Here is an 8173-nt window from a genome sequence, read left to right on the forward strand (position 1 = left end):
TTGTGAGGTGATTGAAACTCCACCCAGGTTTTTCTCTAAGCCAGTGTTCACTGCTTTGAGGTGAAAGCACATTTCACCCCGTCAGCGTGCCATCTAGCCTTCACGCCGTGGAATCGGGCCTACGGTAATACATGCATGGAGTAAATCGAAGCCAATGGTAAATTGAGGCCGAGGGCAATTTGTGCTCTAATAACAACAACAGACATTATTTATTCAACCTGTGAACTTCCTCTTGTCTTCACATCAGATATGATCTACTGAGAATACATCTTCATTGAAATGATAGAGGAAAGTATTAAACAGCCTATGTTGCACACATCCTAAAATAATAATGAAAAAGTACCAAAGTACCAAAATAATACATAAATATCCAGTTTCTAAGTTTTCCCCAGGTCTGCACTCACCCTTTGGTGTTTTTCACATAGTGAAAAAGGCAACGGTTAAAGAGGGCATGGGACCAAGCGTAGATACAATGGCAATAACCACAGTAATATTAAACACATGGATGGATCTTTGTATATTTGGAACTCAGGTCAGACTGAAAAGGAGGAAAACTCCAGCCCAGCACCCTGGGGTTCATACACAAGGCAGGTCTAACTTTGGGCCTGTAGAGTCCATTGTCCAAGCCTCAGACCTGTCTGGATTGATGCACTCAAAATTCCTGGCAACCGAAGGAGTCCATAGAATTAACCCACTCTTTCTTGAAGATGATAGAGAGGTGACAGCAGGCCTGCGCCAGTATCTGTACCTAGAACCCACAAGTGCAGAAGAGGGCTGGCTCCCAGGTGGGAGGAATCTACAACATCAGGGTAACTACATAGTAACGATGGATTCCACTGGTCCTTCCTCAATGGTGCTTAATGATTTGGGGGAATTACACACTGGGGCGAGGAGAAAAATGAAGTATTCTGAAAGATTGTAGCACACAGGTCAGACCTGATACTAAGAGGACCCAAGTGCCATCTGGAATCCCTGTTTCACGGGGATTAGGTGGAGTTTGGGTAATTAATGGTCCTAAAAGAGACCACACTGTGTCTTCTAAGTCTATGGACATGGCCCTTGGTTATTATGTGGGTTTCCAAGTTCCTAACTGGGACAGAGATAGATGGCAGCCATGATACCCATGACACCGAGCTTCTCCCTCTGGTCTAAGACCTATCTTAATGAGTAATGCCAGATGGAAGTTTCTAAATTCAACACCCTGGCCAAGAGGCTAACGTAAGGGGTTAATGGTGGAAATCCCAGCCACTGTTAATGTCCTAAGGGAGAACTGAGTTCTGCTCCCTGAATATATTTGTATTATATTTGTGAGCATGATCTTTTAAAATACAGCTCCTAGGAGGTTACTGCATTATTAGAGACAGATCCCAGAACTGGATTTGGTCACATCGTCAAGTCATCAGTTCAATGCCAAGAATTCATCAAAAGATGGGTGTGGGACCAGCAGATGGCATAATGGTAGTGTCATGGGACTCTCACATGGCCTACATGGTTCCAGTCCCAGACCCAGTGGCTTGAAACTCATACCGGGCATGTGTGTGTGTGTGCATGTCCAAAATCTCAAGAGGAGAATGGAGGAGAAGGGATTACATTGTGGCCTTCCCCCTGAGAAGGTAATTTCTCACTTTCTGTCTCTCTGTTTCCAGTCTGGGAAGTGCATGCACCCTAGAGCAAAACTTTCTCTTAAAAAATAAATAAATAAATAAAGGTGTGCCACAATCAGGATTGAGCATGAATGGCCTTTATAAAGCAAGAAAGCCGTATGAGAAAGTAGCCCAGAACCCCACCTTGTACCAAAGCCACTTACAACTTCCATCTAGCTGATAAAAAGAAGACTACAAGGCTGATTAACAGACGGGTTTGTTTGGCATGTTTGTGTAAGTTGAAACTGGACGGAGCCACACGCCCTTCCTACTCAAGGGTAGCGTCTGCCTTGGGGTTTTCGTTGCTTCTCTGCAGAAAGAGAAATGCCTGGGAGGGAAAAGATGTAACGCTGACAAGGAGTGGCAAATGAGCTTCGCCATTCTGGTCATCGCAGTCGCAGCTGATGGCCGCCCTCGGTGACGTTGCACAGAGCAGAACGTTTAACCAGCCAGACCGCCGAATCATGAGAAGTCGAACGGTGCCTGGCAACCGAAGGAGTCCATAGAATTAACCCACTCTTTCTTGAAGATGATAGAGAGGTGACAGCAGGCCTGCGCCAGTATCTGTACCTAGAACCCACAAGTGCAGAAGAGGGCTGGCTCCCAGGTGGGAGGAATCTACAACATCAGGGTAACTACATAGTAACGATGGATTCCACTGGTCCTTCCTCAATGGTGCTTAATGATTTGGGGGAATTACACACTGGGGCGAGGAGAAAAATGAAGTATTCTGAAAGATTGTAGCACACAGGTCAGACCTGATACTAAGAGGACCCAAGTGCCATCTGGAATCCCTGTTTCACGGGGATTAGGTGGAGTTTGGGTAATTAATGGTCCTAAAAGAGACCACACTGTGTCTTCTAAGTCTATGGACATGGCCCTTGGTTATTATGTGGGTTTCCAAGTTCCTAACTGGGACAGAGATAGATGGCAGCCATGATACCCATGACACCGAGCTTCTCCCTCTGGTCTAAGACCTATCTTAATGAGTAATGCCAGATGGAAGTTTCTAAATTCAACACCCTGGCCAAGAGGCTAACGTAAGGGGTTAATGGTGGAAATCCCAGCCACTGTTAATGTCCTAAGGGAGAACTGAGTTCTGCTCCCTGAATATATTTGTATTATATTTGTGAGCATGATCTTTTAAAATACAGCTCCTAGGAGGTTACTGCATTATTAGAGACAGATCCCAGAACTGGATTTGGTCACATCGTCAAGTCATCAGTTCAATGCCAAGAATTCATCAAAAGATGGGTGTGGGACCAGCAGATGGCATAATGGTAGTGTCATGGGATAGTGTCATGGCCTACATGGTTCCAGTCCCAGACCCAGTGGCTTGAAACTCATACCGGGCATGTGTGTGTGTGTGCATGTCCAAAATCTCAAGAGGAGAATGGAGGAGAAGGGATTACATTGTGGCCTTCCCCCTGAGAAGGTAATTTCTCACTTTCTGTCTCTCTGTTTCCAGTCTGGGAAGTGCATGCACCCTAGAGCAAAACTTTCTCTTAAAAAATAAATAAATAAATAAAGGTGTGCCACAATCAGGATTGAGCATGAATGGCCTTTATAAAGCAAGAAAGCCGTATGAGAAAGTAGCCCAGAACCCCACCTTGTACCAAAGCCACTTACAACTTCCATCTAGCTGATAAAAAGAAGACTACAAGGCTGATTAACAGACGGGTTTGTTTGGCATGTTTGTGTAAGTTGAAACTGGACGGAGCCACACGCCCTTCCTACTCAAGGGTAGCGTCTGCCTTGGGGTTTTCGTTGCTTCTCTGCAGAAAGAGAAATGCCTGGGAGGGAAAAGATGTAACGCTGACAAGGAGTGGCAAATGAGCTTCGCCATTCTGGTCATCGCAGTCGCAGCTGATGGCCGCCCTTGGTGACGTTGCACAGAGCAGAACGTTTACCCAGCCAGCCCGCCGAATCATGAGAAGTCGTACGGTGATGGCACCAAGTTTATCAGGTTTCATAAAGAAAAATGGACACGCCGTGCAGCTGGCACATTTTAATTGCACAGTTAAATGAGTTTTTATGGATAAATGCATCATGTAATGACAACCCAATCAAGATATAGAACAACTGCATAATTACTGCAATTCCCTCATACTCCTTTAGATCTAATCATTCACCAGGCTCAACCCCAGGCAACAGTAACCTGATTTCTATCACTACAAATCAATTTTGCTTATTCTAGAATTTCATAGAAATAGATTCATACAGCATAATTTTTTGTGGTGGTTGGCTGCCTTTTTTTTCTCAGCAGAACATGGTTAAGAATCATCTAGGTTTTTCTTTCTCTTTATTGCTGAGGGCTGTTACATTGCATGAAGAAACCACAAAACTAAAATGACAACTTCCATGTCTTGGCATCTTCTTTGGTAAACAACAATGAAACACGTAAGAGAAAAAACCCGGATACTATTCAACCAATTTCATAAAATGGAAGAAAGGACCAAGAACATGCTTTAACTTGTTTTTTTGAGGTTGGAATTATCCTGTTATAAAATCTTGACTAAACAGAAATTTTGCGGCTTTGATTCTGTTCATAATTTATGTTTTGTATCATTGTACTTCATTTGGGCTCGTCACTATAATAGCATCTTCAGGTGTACTGGTATTTCCATTTGTAGTGTCACGTGCTTATTTTTATCACACTCAGTGTAGCTTTCATTTTGCTTATGGTATTTTTCATCTCTGGAAGTTCTCTTTTGTTCTTATGTATGTCCTCTGTATCTCGCCCCCTCATTCTGCTATTTTAATCTACATTCATGGTGGTATGAAACATATTTATAATGGCTTTTTGACACCCTGTTCTGCCAGTTCTATTACTGCTGTCAATTTGTGGCTCTCTGATGATTTTTAGGCCTGTTTATTTGTCATACTTTTCTGTTGATCTAATATTTCATTTTTTTCTTAAAGATATTGCCAGGTAGATACTTATAAATAATTTTAGATTCAAAGAAAACGTGCAAAGGTGTAATGGAGGCGTTCCATACACTTGTCACTCCACTGTCCCTAACGATGACCTCTTGTAAATAAAACCATAGTATATTTGAGCAAAACGAAGAGCTCCACACTGACGTGTCACTATTAACTAAGACACCGTGCTGGTTTGAGTTTAAGCAGTCTTTCTATTATGCCCGTTTCTGGGCCAGGATCTAATCTAGATTCTGTATTGTATTTAGTTGTTGCATTTCCTTCTTTTCCTCTGATCTGTGATACGACTCTTCTTACCTCTTTCTCGACCTTAGCGGTTTCGAGGCACACCGCCTAGGTGCCTTGCACAGTAGACCTCATTTCCGTCTGAGCCATTACTAGCGAACACCTTGACATCCACGTGTTTACCAAATGGTCATTTTAGGCTGATGTAGCTGGTCCCTAAGGTGATAAGTTTTCCCCGCCATTCTCTTCACTTGCCCGCATTCTCACTAGCAGAGTCAATAGCCACCGTATTTCTAATGAACAGTCTTTTCAAGGCCATCTAAACTTTTTCTATAAAGCTCCTTAAAGTTTTCCACCCTAGGATCACCACACAATCCCAGTCAGGTCTCTCCTCTTCATTACCTGTCTCAGCAGTCCTCCACTTTGTTAACGGAATCTGTGTTAGTTTATTTCTGCTATAATAAGTGACCACAAAATTAGCAGCTCAAAATAACACAGATTTTTCTTTGTTTTTCTTTTTATTTTTTTAGAGAGATCTTTTGCTATAGGGTGCATGTGCTTGCCAGAAAGACAGGAAGGGAGAAATTACCCCCCTGTTCCCCAGTGGGGGATGGCCACGCCACAACCCCTTCTCCTCCATTCTCCTCTTAGGATCTTGGGCATGCACACACATACGTGCCTAGTGTGAGTTTTTAAGCCTCTAGGTCCAGGACGTGAACTGTGGTCAACTATGTGGGAGTCCAGCAACGTAACCATTACGTCATCTGCTGGTCCCAGATTGATTACCTTATACGTCTGGAGGTCTGAGGTCCAAAAATGGTCTCACTGGACTAAAAACTGGTGTCAGCAGGGCTGTGTTCCTCCTGGAAGGCTTCAGGGGGGAATTCATTTCTTTCATTTTTCAGCATGTGGAACCTGTCTGCATTCTCTTGATCACGGTCCCTACCTACATCTTCTGAGTCAACAGTCTCACCACTGACCGCTGTGTCTGTCATCACGTCTCCTTTCTCTTTCATCTTTAGCTTCTTTCTTCTCATTTTCATGACTCTCATGATTAGTGTGGTCCCACCTGGATAGCCAGGGGCACTCTCTCCCCACTTCATATTCTTTACTTAACCAAGTCTGAAAGCATCTCTTATGCCATGTAACACATTTGCAGGCGTCTTCTAGGTATTAGGATGTCAACATCTCTGGGGAGTCCTTATTTTGCTTGTCACTTGCAGTAAAATGTCAACTAGTTTAGAATTGCTGCCCTCTACCCTTTTAAGATGTACACGTTTCAGTTATGACATTGTTTGAAAAGTCACGATGTATTTTTCTATGCAAACACGTGTCATGACTTTTCTGGCAACCCAACAGAATGTTGTACAGTTCTTTTTGTCTTTAGCTTGAGAATATCCCGTCAAAACAATGTTTTCCATAGTTAGTTAATTTAGCTCTGTTTTTCTTCACAGAAGCTTTGTCACACATTTTGGTAAACAATTAGATTATTTGGCCACTGGCTGCGCTGCATTCACTGTGTTGTTATCCCCAAACACCTAGCTAGCTATCTACCAATTGCCTATCTACCTACCTGTGTTGCAAACCGTAAAATTGAACTGTGTCCTTATGTGAATTTTACAGGTTTTTTTTTTTTGAGAGGTTTTTGCTATAGGGTGCGTGCACTCACCAGACAGACAGAGAGAGACAGAGAGACAGAAAGCGAGAAATCATCCCACGGGGGGTGGGGTGGGGGGATGGCCATGTGCAATCCCTTCTCCATTCTCCTTTTGGGATCTTGGGCACGCACGCACACGTGCCCTGCGTGAGTTCTAAGCCACCGGGTCCAGGACTCGAACCGCAGTTGACTATGTGGGAGTCCAGCGACATAGCCATTATGCTAACTGCTGGTCCCTGTGAATTTTACAGTTTTGAAAAATGCCCAGAGCCACATGTTTCCCAGCTGCATATCATATAGAACAGTCCCATCACCCGAAAAATACCCCCGCGAAGCTCTCTTTCAGTCATTGCTTCCCATCTTCTCCAAGCCCTAGTGATCATTGATCAAATAGGCATCCTTTACACCCTTGCAGGAGAAACCTAAAGTATTTCCCCTTCATGATGTTATAAGAAGGTAACCACATTAGAAAAATGCATTCAAGATTCATCTATGTTGTTGCAGGAATCAATAATTACTTTTTTGCTAGTTATTTTAAAAGTAACTAAAGCTAGTTACTTTTTTACTAGTCAGTTACTTTTCTAGTTAACTAAAGCTAGCTACTTCTTAACTAATGATATGTGTAATTTGCACTCCTTGCAGAGCCATGAGCATTTGAAAGAAATACAGCAGAAAGAAACTGTGTATCCCCGGTCCAGTGTATTTTCATTGTAACACCTTCCAGCACTGCAGTATGGTGGCCGGGGAATGGAGAGTGATACATTCCATGTACAGTATCATTCCACCCCCCAGGGATCTCTCCTATGTATGGCCCTTTTATTGCCAGATTTCCTTCCTTCTTCCCTACTCTAGCTCAGATCCCTGCAAACTAGTGTTCTGTTCTTCATTTCTATATATTTTTTCAAATCAAGACTGTAATATATCCAGTTAGGGCAACATAGATTCAGTGCTGAGGGACCATGGACCCAGTGATAAGGCACCTGTTGGGACAGTGATGTGGCCCTGAGGTAACAGTGAGAGATGGGGGAATGCAGATCAGGGACAAAGCTCTCTGGTATCAGTATGGTGACACTTGCACCTCTGGGGTGAAGTAAGTGCTTCAGTAATGGGGGAGGGTACATGAATTCAGTGATAGAAAGGGCATTGCTTTTCTTTCCAATAATAGAGCAGTTCAATACTAGGACTGAATAGAAATACAAGATCAGAAGACAATAAGAAATAGTAATAATAGTGGTTATTTCTAACATATTAAAAGAGGTTGCCATAGGAGTGCGTTTTTTCCTTCTTTATATGCCAGTTGGTGTTTTTAAATTTTCTGCAATGACACATGTATTAATTTGATAATTAGGAGAGGAAAATTATTTTTTAAAACTATTTTATTTAACTTTATTTATTTTAATTTAACCAGAGAGGAACTGGAAGAGAGAGAGAAAGCCACGAGGTACGGGACTCAAACCACAGTCGGCCATATGGGAGTCCAGTGCCCTTAACCACCATGCCATCTGCTGGCCTCAGAAATTTTTTTTTAACTGCTAAAAAATTTGGTTAGTATTTCTAACATTTAATTTTCTTTTTAAAAAAATCCATTTTTTGGGAACCAGCAGTTAGCGTAATGGCTATGTCGCTGGACTCCCACGTAGTCGACCGCGGTTCATGTCCCGGACCCGGTGGCTTAAAACTCACACTGGGCGCGTGTGCGTGCGTGCCC

This window comes from Tupaia chinensis, unplaced genomic scaffold, assembly GCF_000334495.1.
Source record: "Tupaia chinensis unplaced genomic scaffold, TupChi_1.0 Scaffold000355_1, whole genome shotgun sequence".
Lineage (NCBI taxonomy): Eukaryota > Metazoa > Chordata > Mammalia > Scandentia > Tupaiidae > Tupaia > Tupaia belangeri.